This window comes from Podarcis bocagei, assembly GCF_964188305.1.
Source record: "Podarcis bocagei genome assembly, chromosome: 7".
NCBI classification, from domain to species: domain Eukaryota; kingdom Metazoa; phylum Chordata; class Lepidosauria; order Squamata; family Lacertidae; genus Podarcis; species Podarcis bocagei.
In genome coordinates this window covers 18,775,552-18,788,745 of record NC_138132.1, presented here as the reverse complement: position 1 = coordinate 18,788,745, position 13,194 = coordinate 18,775,552, and the positions used below count along the sequence as shown (strand labels likewise).

Here is a 13,194-nt window from a genome sequence, read left to right as displayed (position 1 = left end):
ATCTGTTTTTGCTATTTAATTTTGCATTTTTGTTTTTGCGGCTCTTTTTGTTTTGTTTTTGTGGCTGTTTAGAACCCAGTTCGGCTACTGAATGATTGATTGTGTGACTGTAGTACATTGTTTATTGCTTTCATTTTATGGATCAATGGTCTTGTTAGATTGTAAAATTCATATTAAATTGCTCTTTTAGGGGTTGTTTTTAAAAGCCTGGAACGGATTAATCCATTTTGCATTACTTTCTATGGGAAAGCGTGCCTTATATTTGGAACGCTTTGGTTTTGGAACGGACTTCGGGAAAGGATTAAGTTTGAGAACCCCAAGGTACCACTGTATTGGTCTGAGACCCATCAGCTACCCTCACCTGGTTTAGCCAGCCAACTGAAACCACTCTCAGGGTGTGGCCATTAGACAGATAGCTTCTAGGAGCCACAGATGAGAGCTGAGTGCAAGGCAGGGAAACCAGCTCCTGGGAGCCGAGCCTATTTGGCTCCCTCAATATTTTTGGGAGAGTCTGGGGCCTTCATGTCCAAAAAGCATGGAGGTGAAGTGTGGAGCTGAGAATGGCACAGCTCCAGTGGCCGACTCCTTCTCCTCCACCTCCTGCCATGGAGTGGAAGGAGGGTTGAAGCAGCTTCCTGCTGGTGGCTGTTCCAGAAGGAGGTGGAGTCCAAGCCACCGGCCATTGAAGCCAAAGTTTGCTCTCCTCTATTCTTTCACCTTCATCCTACCACAGCAACGACAAACCTTGGTGTTAGGGGTTTCATGGAGCATGTCACCTTGTACCTGCCACAATTTGGACATGTCGTGAGAGAGATGTCTTTGCCTTGACCTTTCTATGGGCTTTTATTATCATAGGCTCTGGTCTTGCACTCTAGGGAAGTTGCTCACTTGCTCTTAAGGACAAAAACACACACACAACAAATCGAAAAACCAAAAACAAACTACCGGTATTTGCAGCCTGGATACACTTGCCCAATTCAAACTGAGTCCAATTAGAATTTATATAGCCACATGGTTCTCAACTTTTCAAACCAATCTGGTAAAAACCATTCTAATAAAAGGGCAGTTGTCCTAGTCTCGTGGGACAGAGCATTCCACCAGGTTGGAGCCATCACTGAAAAAGCCCTGGCCCTAGTGGAAGATAGTCCTATAGCTTTCTAAGTTCCTTTTCTTCTTAGGTTGCGGTCAGAAAAGAGAAAATGTCCATAACAATTCAACTATTCAACACCCCTCCCCCACTGCCCTCAAGTCCTTTATGGAGAGAAAGTGCTGATGTCCTTTTGGCAGGCAATACTCTTGAAGCAATGCAGGCTGGTTTCACCATTCAGTTTCCAATAACACATCCTTTGAAGAGAAAGGCCTGCAGAGGGTTGGTATCTGAAGACACAATCGGTTAAAAGAAAAAAGGAGTAAGATAATAAATAGCCAAGGAAGGGGAGAATATCCTTCAAATTTCTTCTTAGGAAGCTGTAAACAATACAAAATTTTAGAGTTAAGCATTTTATTCATTTAATTATTATTATCACCTTTCCATATAATTACTACTGTTATTTTCTGCTCCGTCTGTTTACTTTCCTTCACTTAGTTTTTGGGTGTTGTGGGAGAAAAGAAGGAAAAAAACCTACATTTTTACACAATGCACACAAAGGGGTATTTCTCACTGCAATTCCCTCAATGGTTCCCAATTTTACATTAATAAATTTGAATAAAGTTTCATGTGCAGGGCATAGCTTTGTCACCTTTTGTTTTAAACCTTCTTTTTATTTTCTTTCTAAGCTAACATAACCTCTGTACATGTACAGAGTTCATGATTCAGCAAATCTATTATATCATTTAAAGTGTTGCATCTCCTGACTAAATTACCATTTGAATAAAGCCATGACTGACTTTTCTTACCAGGGACTCATGGAAGGGAAGGGGTAGATTTAAAAAATCTGTAAACAAAGAGCAGAAAAAGGATTGATAGAGGGAGATTTTTTTTAGTCCCTGGGGTTGGAGAGTCCTCCCTACCTTCTTCCCTGTGCACGGTACCTTATACTCACTTCTGCAAGCGCTGCTCCTGGCGATCCCGGGATCTTTTACTAAATTCTTTATGGCTGGCCTGATCAAGCGCTGCTTCCTCTGGTTAGCCCCGCTGGAATGCCAGTTATTTCCAGACCCTGGGATCGCTGGTGGACTGGTGGCTCCTCCTGGCAAATGGCCTGGTGCGCATTGGATCACCAGTCCTTCCTCACCCCCAGAATCTGGACAGCCAAAGCTCCTGCCTGGCTCACCATATTGATGTAAACAAAATCTGCTCCTTTCCCCTTATGGGGTATCCAAGGGTTCATATAGAGTCCTTAAGCGAGTTCCCTATCGGTAGGAGAAAATAACAGAGGCCAACCAGAAAATACTGAGAAGCAAAGCAGCTACTAAACTTGATCTTTATAAAACTGTTGCAACAGGGTCCTCACTCACCACAAGCAGAAGGGAGGAGGAACCCAGAACAATGGTGTGCAAGCCCTTATATAGACTTTTGAAATTGCCCACCCTGTATCTCAAGATCACCCCCAAAAACATCATACACACATCACAGAAGGAGGCGGTCTACAACAGAAATCCTGTCTGCCAGGATACCTGACAATGGCCAGTGATTGCTTACTTGGGGAGCCTGGCCATTATTTTGTGATAGTAAATACTTTAATTCCTGAATCCAGGTCACAGTCTCACCCTATTCATACAGAAAGATGCCCTAAAGACAGGTAAGCAAAAGACAATGGAGAGTCTTTCCCATTTCCTTCCTCCTTGCAGAGAAACATTTGAGGTCAATTTGGGAGAGTCAAAATGGTTTCAGGATTGTTCTCCTGTACTATTTCAGACACGTGGTTTACATACTCATTTATATATTTGCCTTGTAAATTTATGAACATTTTTTATCTATAATTTCTTGTAACAATGATGATATATAAAATAAGGAACCCCAGCCCAATCCCGAGAGCGAGGCGAGAGAAGAGGCGTGCCATTCGGGAGTTTCTCTCGGCGGACGCGGCATTTCCAGCGAAGTTGGCTTCCCTTGTCTGCAGAGAAAGAGAGAGAAGCGAGTGAGAAACCACACCGCCAGGGAACACCTCCAGCAGGCAGAAGTGGCAAGCTGAGAAACAGCTGCCTGGTGTTAGCCAACGAAGAATCTTGTTGCTTGAGGCTATCAGTCACTTACCAGTAACCTTGTGGTTTTAGTCTGGAACCTAGCAGAGCAAAGCAAGACTGTAAGCCAGGCATAGGCAAACTCGGCCCTCCAGATGTTTTGGGACTACAAATCCCATCACCCCTAGCTAACAGGACCAGTGGTCAGGGATGATGGGAATTGTAGTCTCAAAACATCTGGGGGGCGGGTGGGTTCATATCGTATGTTTAAAACACCCACCCCACAAAAATCCTGGGAGCTGTAGTTTGTTAAGAGTGGCTGGGAACTGTAGCCCTGTTGGAGGGGAAAGTTACTGTTCCCAGGATTCTTCAGGGAGAAATGTGCTTTAAATGGACTTTTTGAAATGTGTGGTGTATATGTAGCCACAAGTTCTATGGCAAGCCCCACTGCATAAGAGCATGGCAACCCTGATCAGGCCAGTAGCCTGTCTAGCCAAGCATCATGTTCTCACATTATGCAATGTTTTAAAGGGAGAAAGAGAAGAGGAGGAGGGAGGAGGGAGCAGCAGCAGCAGCAGCAGGGAACTAGAAGGGTAGACAGAGAGAATAAGAAAGAAAGTGAATGTGGGTTAGAGAAAGGTAAATGAAATATACCCTAGAGAAAGATCAGATGAAAGTAGCCTATTCTTTGGTGGAGAGGAGGTTATGAGCCTCTGCTCCCCACTCCTTGGTGTTGGGGTATCCCGATAAAGAGATCCACAAGGAGGCGCTTCTGTCCATACATCCAGGCTAAGAGCCACAGCACTCCCCAATGCCGCAAGTCTGTGCAGGTTGCATTTATTTAATGTATGTCATGGGCTGACCCCAAATCAGGCTTGATCCCCGGAATCCCTCCAGCAGGCTGACTGGAGGAGATGGCGGCTGCTCAATGCCAAGCCAAAACTCAGTTACACTTGTAATCAACAAAGATGTGGACTAATTGAACCTCACTGAATGTTTCCTGTGGTTCTTGTTTTACTGATATGGTGGGGTTCATGGTCCCTGGGCACACAGTTATGGAGAACTCGCTTATGATGAGCATAACTCCTTCCTCGGGGGCGATGTACAAAGAAGGGAAATGCGCCCATTGACATGAGCCGTATCCTGGATCACATCCTCATTTAAGCTGGGTCACACCAGTGGCTTTCTGCCATTCTCTCTCCCTCTCTATCTCTCTGGTAATTTCATGCACATTGTTTTAAAAGGAGGAAGCGAGGAGGAGGTGCGGGGAGAGGAGGAGGAGAGAATAAGGAAGAAAGAGAAAGGAAAATAAAACATGCCCCAAGAGAAAGATCAGATGGCTAGCTCAGTCTGCTAGAGCATAGTGCTGATAACGCCAAGGTTGCAGGTTCGACCTTGTATGGGAGAGCTGCATATCTGTGTATTGCAGGGGCTTGGACTAGATGATCCTCAGGGTCCCTTCTGACTCTACAGTTCTACGATTCTTTCAATGCATGCAGTAAAAGAGGAAGGAAAGGTGGATCCCAGTTCTTGAAACACAGAGCACTGAGGTTGGATCCAGCATGAAAAGGTAAAGGGACCCCAGACCTTTAGGTCCAGTCGTGGCCGACTCTGGGGTTGCGGCACTCATCTTACTTTACTGGCCGAGGGAGCCAGCATACAGATTCCGGGTCATGTGGCCAGCATGACTAAGCTGCTTCTAGCGAACCAGAGCAGCGCACGGAAACACTGTTTACCTTCCCGCCAGAGCGGTACCTATTTATCTGCTTACACTTTGACATGCTTTCGAACTGCTAGGTTGGCAGGAGCAGGGGGATCCAGCATTAGCTGTGCCATAGAGGTGGCCTTGGGGTACTGGGGTGGCATAGAGAGCTCTTTGCCCCGCAGCTGATCATCTGCAGCATCATGCCCAGTGAAGAATTGGCCCTTGATCTAAGGATATGAGGAACAATCTCCTAGCTGTGTGGCAAGATGTTCCAGGTGACCATCTCACCAAGTTGCAAACAGATCCATGGTAAGTTAGCCCTTGCCAAAGACTCGGTTTTCCATCCACAGTCCTAGTTGCATTAAAATAAAAAAGTTTGATTCCACATCACACCTTTAACCATGCCTGGATTCTGAAGCTAAGTGGTGGCATGATTTTCATTTTGTTATTATTTATTAAATGCACACCCTGCCCTTTATCTGAGGATCACATGGTGGGTACCTACCTATCAAGGTCAAGTCAATGAAAGGGGGCTCAGGTCCACCAAAAGAGATGCTGCAACAGTTTGTTCCCTTTAAGGTGCTATGAGACTCTCCCTTGCTCACACCGCAACAGACTAGCAGACAGACGCGTTTGCAAAGCAATTTCCCGTAACACGATGCAATCCTTTCTTAGGTGTTGCTTTTACCCGTATATGCATTTTACGCATGCTTTGCCCTACTGTATGCATTTTGGTACACACACACTCAGCTGGAGAACTGCATTGCAAAATTCAGAAAAGTGTGAATTTTGGGAGAAGGACTGTTTTTCGGTTTGTGTATCATTTCGGAAAGAGCAAATTAGGTAGGTTTGCCTTTCAATTCAAACTGCATCAAGTTTCTCTCCTCACTCCCCTCCCACTCCCATCGTGCCAATGCTTGAACTGCAAAGGGAAATATCTTTCAATGAAATCCAGAAGTCCCACTCCCAATTACAGCCAAATTATAGCTTGCGATGTCACCTTCCAAAAACAGCACTTAAGCCAATGCTAGTCCTACTCAGAGCAGACCCACTGAAATCAATGCCCATTACAAATTTGGACCCATTACTTGCAATGGGTCTTCTCTGAGTAGAACTCAGTTGGGTGCAACCCCTTGTTACTAAGGGGGGGCATGCCTTTTTTGCCTCCTTTGTTTTCTAGCAGAGCCTCACCCCCACCCCATTTGTTTGTCTCTCCCTTTCACACACACTTACCTGTATAGAGTAGACCAAGGCGGCAAGACCGAGGGGTAAGCAGCAGCAGACCATGGTGAAGATGGAGCAGATCAGGTAATCAGGTTCATTGGTGGGCTGTACAGGTGTGACGTAGACCGCCTGTGGAGGTTGAAGGACTGGGCCTAGGTGAGATCCCGCACCAGGTGGGCCATAGTAAGGCATTGCCCCATAGCCTGTTTGAGGTGCTGGCATAGTCCCATAGCATGCTTGGGGTGCTGGCATAGCCCCATAGCCTGCTTGAGGTGCTGGCATTGCCCCATAGCCTGCTTGGGGTGCTGGCATTGCCCCATAGCCTGCTTGAGGTACTGGTATTGCCCCATAGCCTGCTTGGGGTGCTGGCCCAGGAGGCTGTTTCAGTGGGTCAGGCTCTGTATAGGCATCTATTTCAGAGTAGGCAGGGGGGTTCTGAGCGGCAAGTGCCTTCTCACCCAGCTTTTCATGCTTTGGGTTGCTCATTGTGGTGCTTTCTTCTTCTTCCTTCGTCTTCTCAGTTCTGCAACCTCTGCTCAGTTCTTGGCGTTCCTCCATTGTGGCTGCCCTGGTTAGCTGCTGGGTGTCCTGCTCTCTCTCTCCCCCCCCTCTGTTCTCCTACCTTAAAGCCTTAAAGCCCTCTTTCTGTGGTCTGGGTCTTCTTTAAGCTGTGTTTGTTGCCTCTGCAATGCAAGCCAAGTTCTGGGTCCTTCCTTTGGAGACTCCTAGATACGCAGCTTCTTAGACAGGACAGGTTTGCTGTGTCTAGCTTTCCAGATGAAGAGCGTGTGGAATGAGGGGCAAGCAATGAGCAAAAGACAGTTTTGTCCTGGGTATTGCAACACAGGTCCAGGAAGTGGAGGATATTTCCTAGCCATGTAGTGCTGTAGTTCTTTTCCGTCATCCTTGCTGTGGAAATGGACACACACGGCAGAGAGATTTTGCAATTCTCAAGTATCTGAGATGTCATCGGGTCTGCGCAGGTTCATAAATTTGGGGAGGCTAGTAGTTTCTCCCAGGCCAGATATATAGCTCCCACGCAGGAGAATCTGAGATGTGCCCTAATAAGGCATCCCTCCCTCTTTCATTATAAACTTTTAGGAAGAATTCAAAAACATTGCTGCTCCCTTAGGCATTTGTTGGCTGAAAGATCTGTTCTTGGCAACCCTGAAATTATTTGCTGTGGGAGTAGAGGCCTTTTTAAAAGATGTTTTTAACTCTTAAACTGGAGGGTTGTTTTAAACTGTTTTTGTAAGATTAAATTGCTTCATTATTGATGTGGTTGCTACTCCTTAGGCGGAAGGGCAGGTTGTAAGTTTAATGAAATGAATGAATGAATGAATGTAGTCTAGTCTATGTTGAATCCTAAATTTGGGTAGAAATCCAAAGATACTGATCCTTTCATGCTAGAGAAGACAGCTGTTGAATGCCATGGGATGGAAAACATACAAATCCCATATATTACCTGTCAGGGGTTCAGGGAGAGAGGCACAGAGCAGGCAGGAGATGGACAACGATTGGGAAGAGTCCGAGGACAGCGAGGAGGAGGATGACAATGACTCGAGGGATTCCATGAGTCTCTCCAGCGAATCAGAGGATTCCCAGAAGGGGTCGCCTGTGGTCAAGACAAGGGGAGTCCCAGGGGGGGACGCATCAGGGGCAAGGGGCCAGCAGGGGATCCCAAAGCGGCAGCTGGAAATCAGGACCAGCTTCCCCACCAGAGCGCAGCGAAGGGGGGGAAGGTTCCAGTGTGTCAGGAGAAGCAGCTCCGGCAGCAGAAATGGAGGGGAGGTCAGAACAACCCATCCTCCCGGAAGGGGAGGGGAGCAGTGAAGGGAGTAGTGTAACTGTCAAAAGGAAGGTTAGAAGTTGGGCGCGCGCGCCAAGTTCAAAGGTGCAGGCGCGCGGAAGAACAGAGAGCCCGGAGGAGGAGCCAGGTCCCAAAGCCCGCAGGAGGGAGGGAGAGCAGTCTGGGGATTCAGCGTCAGGGGAATCCAGGAGGGGCAAAACCCCAGCGGGCAGGAAGACCCTGCGGAAAAGGAGAGAAAGGAAGAGGTGGAGCAGCACAAGCATCTTAAACTGGTGCAGGGGAGGGACTGACTCAGAGGGGACTTCAGCGGTCTAGCGTTACGGACGTGAGGCTGCGCGCCTCGGCTATGAAACGGAAAATGAACCACAATAAACGTTTCTGTATATAAAGAGACACTGGCGTTGGTCCCTTGTGAGCTGGGACCTGAGGCAGCCTTGACAGTAAGTCCCCTCTCCGAAACCGCAAATTTTTTTTTGCAAGCTCACGAAGGTTGGCAGACATGACTACTGAGGAGCAACTAACAGCCCTGCAAAACGCAGTCACAGAGCTTTCCACTGCGGTAGTCATCTCCAAACAGAAAGGAGAAGAAGCAGAAGCGCGATGCCAGGATCTGCAAGCCAGGTGGGAGCGTGCGTGCAAAGAAGGGTTCCTGGGGTCCTGATCAGAGGGAATTGGACTTGGACGGTGGGCGGGGGGGCAGTTTGGTAGCCCACTTCGATGGGAACCTGAAGCATTATCCCAGTTTCAGAGCTGACGTCGTATATGCGCTGCATTTGCTTCGGAAAGACTTTAGAGATGAGGAGGAGAAAGTAGGCTTCATTGTATCCCACTTGCATGGGGAAGCTAAAGCCTGGCTACGCAATTTGTGGCGCGAAGATGGTCCTGCCCGCAGGGATTCTGACGAATTTATCGCGGCCATGGACGCTTGTTTCCAATCTACCGTGGACGTGGATGTGGCGTGACGGGAGATGCATGGATTGCGGCAGGGCAAGGCTACAGTACGACAGTACCATTCTCGCTTTTTTGCTTTGCTGAATGTGCTTGGCTGGGAAAAGGACTCCGTGGCAGTGCGAGATTTGTTCTGGGAGGGACTCAATGGCTCCGTAAAGGATGAGTTAGCAAGGGGGGACAGACCTCAGACCCTCGCAGACGTCGTGCAGAGAGCGCTCACGATAGGAGTGCGCCACGAAGAACGCCCTTGGCACAATGATGAGGGTCACCAGGTGCGCGCACCAGCTAGAGCGCCTCCTTTTCTTCCCAGGGACCTGGGATGTGCGCATCCCTCGCCTCTGCTGAGGGAGGGGGAGGAACCAATGGAGCTTGGTGGTGCTAAGGCTCAGGCAGCAGCCGGAGCCCCAGAGCCCGGAACAGTCAAGACGAAGCCTCCTAGAGGGAGCAGGAAGTGTTACACCTGTGACAGTGTGCAACACATGGCCAAAGAGTGTCCCCAGAGGCTCCAGAAGCATACTGCAGCCTTAGCAACAGTAACAGAAGCAGCGCACCATGGAGAGCAGTTTCAGGGAAACAACAATGCCTGGCTGGAAGCAGAGATGCTGGGGCTCAGCCAGGCGAGTCAGTGAAGCAGTCCCCAGCGATTTTGCAGCCTACAGACCCCCTACCACCCAAGCCCGTGGTGCAGCTCACTGCAACTCTCCAGTTACCTAATGGACTCACCCTGGAAGTCCCCATTACCATTGACTCCGGTAGCAACGCAGACTTCGTGGGGGTGCAGTTCATCAAGCAGCATCGCATAGCGCTCCTACCAGCCACGCTGCCCTTAAACGTCGTCACTGTCGATGGCAGGAAGCTGCTGGGCGGGCAGGTGGTACAACAAACGCCACCCATGGTGATGCAGATTGGAAATCATCACGAGGTCATCAGTTTCAACGTCACCCACCTGTCAGACACGCCTATAGTGTTAGGCATGAGTTGGCTGGATAGGCACAGCCCATCATTAGCGTGGTACCAGCGACAACTCACCTTTGGCTCATCCTACTGCGCACAGCATTGCATCCAGACCAGCCAGGAAGAGGAGGGCCTGGAGGAAGGGCAGCAGCTGCACCTAGGCATGGTGCAGGCGGTGCCCCGCAAGTACAAGGGGTTTTTGGAGGTTTTCTGCGAAAAGGAGGCTGACCAGTTGCCCCCCCCCACCGGCCCTACGACTGCGCAATTGACCTCCTACCAGGGGCGACGTTGCCGACTACGAAGCTGTATTCCCTGTCCGAAGATGAGATGCAGGAACTCAGGGAGTTCATAGAGCACAATTTGAAGTGGGGATTCATCCAAGAATCCAAGGCAGTGGGGGGCAGTCCTGTGTTTTTCGTGAAGAAGAAGGACACGCCCCAAAAAAGACTCATTGTGGACTATAGGGCCATAAACTCGATGACGAAACCCAAGGCCTTTCCCATGCCCAAGATTGACGACTTGCTCGCGACGGTGAGGAAGGGGAGGATCTTCACCAAGTTGGATTTACGCGGCACATACAATCTCATACGCATGCGGGAGGGTGATGAGTGGAAGACGGCCATGTTCACGCCGTTGGGCACCTATGAATACGGAGTTATGCTGTTTGGTCTCCAAAATGTCTCCCACTGTTTCCAAGCATTCATGCACCACGTGTTAGCGGGACTCCTTTACAAGAAGTGCGTATGCTTCCTCGACGACATCCTGATCTTCTCGGAATCGCAGGAGGCTCACGAGAGAGACGTCAAGGAGGTCCTGCAGAGACTACGGGAGCACAGACTTTACGCCAAGCTGGAGAAGTGCCAGTTCGATGTGACGGAGGTGGATTTTCTGGGCTACAGGCTGTCCGACAAGGGACTCACCATGGACAGCGCCAAGGTCCGCGTGGTGTTGGACTGGAAAAGCCCGCGCAATCGGAAAGAGGTCCAGAGGTTCGTCGGCTTCGCCAACTTTTACCGCAAGTTCATCAGGGGTTTCGCGAAGGAGACGGCGGCTATCACAGACACCCTCAGTTCCAAGAAGAAGAAATTCACCTGGACGGACCAAGCAGAACAGTCCTTTCGGAGACTCAAGAGCCTCTTCATGTCCGAGGAACAGCTTCTGCACGTGAATCCCAGCAGACCATTGCGAGTTGAGACTGATGCCTCAGACCGAGCGGTGGGGGCGGTCCTGTTGCAGGAAGATCCGCAAGGCAACTGGAGGCCGTGCGCTTTCTACTCCAGGAAGCTCAGCAAGTCGGAACAGAACTACACCATCTGGGACAGGGAGTTGCTGGCCATTCATGCGGCATTCAAGGCGTGGAGGCACTTCCTCATCGGAGCCAAACACACCATGCAAGTCCACACAGACCACAAGAACTTGGAGTATTGGCGCACGGCGAAGCTCCAGAGCCAGAGGCACATACGCTGGGCGGAGTTCTTTGCGGATTTCGACTTCAAGATAGAGTACATCCCGGGAGACAACAACGTCATAGCGGATGCGCTCTCCAGGAAACCACAATATCTCGAGGAAGCAGCTCCGGTGGCGGCCAGACACATTTTTGCACCGCAGGCATGGGCATGCGCTTCAGCCGCTGTGGACCTGGACGCGGTGCGTTGCGCGCTGCAGACGGATCCGTTCGCACAATCCAAGATGGAGGAGGTGCGAAGGGGCACAGCGAAGGACGACGAGTTCCAGATACGCGACGGACTGCTAACCCGCAAAGGTGCTCTATACATGCCGGGAGACGAGCTACGCACGAAGGTCCTGCAACAGTTGCATGACGCGCCCAGCGCGGGTCACTTTGGCAAGGAAAAGACGGCGGACTTAGTAGCCAGAGGCTTTTGGTGGCCCCAGATGCGAGGAGAAGTTGTGGATTACGTCGCCAGGTGTGACACTTGCCAGAGATCCAAACCGGTGCACAAGAGGCCAGCGGGACTGCTGGAACCGCTGCAGACGCCGCTAGAGCCGTGGGAGAAGGTGGCGCTGGACTTTGTTACTGATCTAGCCAGTTCGCGAGGCAAGACCGCGGTGCTTGTGGTTGTGGACTTGTTCACCAAGATGGCGCATTTCATTCCTTGCACGAGGGTGGCCACAGCGGAACAGACCGCCAAGCTGTTCATAGACCACGTGTTCAGAGTTCACGGCTTGCCACGGTCCATCCTGTCCGACCGGGGTCGCCAATTCATTTCCAGTTTCTGGCAGAAGCTGCTGGGTATCCTGAACGTCAAGATCAACTTAGCGTCGGCGAGACATCCGCAAACCAACGGACAAGCGGAGAGGGTCAACGCCATCATGCAGCAGTACCTGTGATGTTACGCCAATCAAAAGCCTGCGACTTGGGTAGACTACCTACCGCTGGCCGAGTTTGCCTCCAACAACACGAAGCACGCGTCAACGGGGGTGACACCGTTCTTCGCCAACAATGGGCGGCATCCCAGAACCTTCCTGGGGTTGGAGACGATGGCGCAGGGGGAGCCGCAGGGAGCTGAACACTTAGCAGCAGAGTTACAGGAGGTCCACGAGGAACTCCGACGGCACTTAGAGCTAGCTAAACACGCCTACAAAGTGCAGGCAGACAGGCACAGGAGGGCAGGGGAAGACATCCAGGTGGGGGACTGGGTATGGTTAGCGGCCCAGGCAGTGCCGGCCAAGTCATTAGCTAAGAAGAAGCTAGGACACAAACAGCTAGGGCCGTACCAAGTCGAAGCCCAGATCAATCCAGTAGCCTTTCGGTTGACCCTCCCAGAAGGTTCCAGAATGCACCCGGTCTTTCATAGGTCGGTGCTCACGCCCTACAAGGCCCCACACAGGTTTCAGGAGCCAGGGACAGCACCAGACCCACGCAGAAAGTCACCGGGGGGGGGGAGTCACCAAGGGCCACGACACTCAACGAGGTCACGGAGATTTTGGACTCGAGATGGGGGGAGGAGGGAGTAGAATATCTCCTCGCCAGGGAAGGTACCCCGGCCAGCGCCAACAGTTGGGTGTCGGACTATGCTCTGGAGGAACCTCTTCTCAAAGACGAGTTCCATGCACTCTTCCTGCACAGACCCATGCCAGCGGATTATTTCGACGACTGGCTTTTTACGCCCACACTTTCAGCCAGCACGTTCCAGGGGTTCTCCTCCGCAGAGGAGACGACGCCGGAATCGAGCCCTCCAAGGGGATCGTGTTCGGGGGTGGACACGGACTGCTCTCACTGGTGGGACGATCAATCAGAAGAGGGGTGGAGCAGGAGGTGGCTAAGGTGGCCTTGGCAAAAAGCATCGACCGAGGTAACAGGGGCAGAGGCGGACATGGACGTGTTGGGGGAGGAGCCCGGGTTCGAGCACACATACACTGAACTGGAAGCAGAGGAGATCGACGTAGACGAGGTCGTCCCGGACTG

General features: G+C 50.6%; 1 long non-coding RNA gene across 1 annotated transcript; it reads right to left on the bottom strand.

Annotated features, from left to right (window-relative positions):
• Nucleotides 1-1,484: 1,484 nt before the first annotated feature.
• Nucleotides 1,485-6,187, bottom strand: LOC308592289. Its single transcript, XR_014010461.1, has 2 exons — nucleotides 6,062-6,187; nucleotides 1,485-3,056 (listed from the first exon to the last, which is right to left on the bottom strand). It is a non-coding gene; the product is annotated as an uncharacterized lncRNA (long non-coding RNA).
• Nucleotides 6,188-13,194: the final 7,007 nt, after the last annotated feature.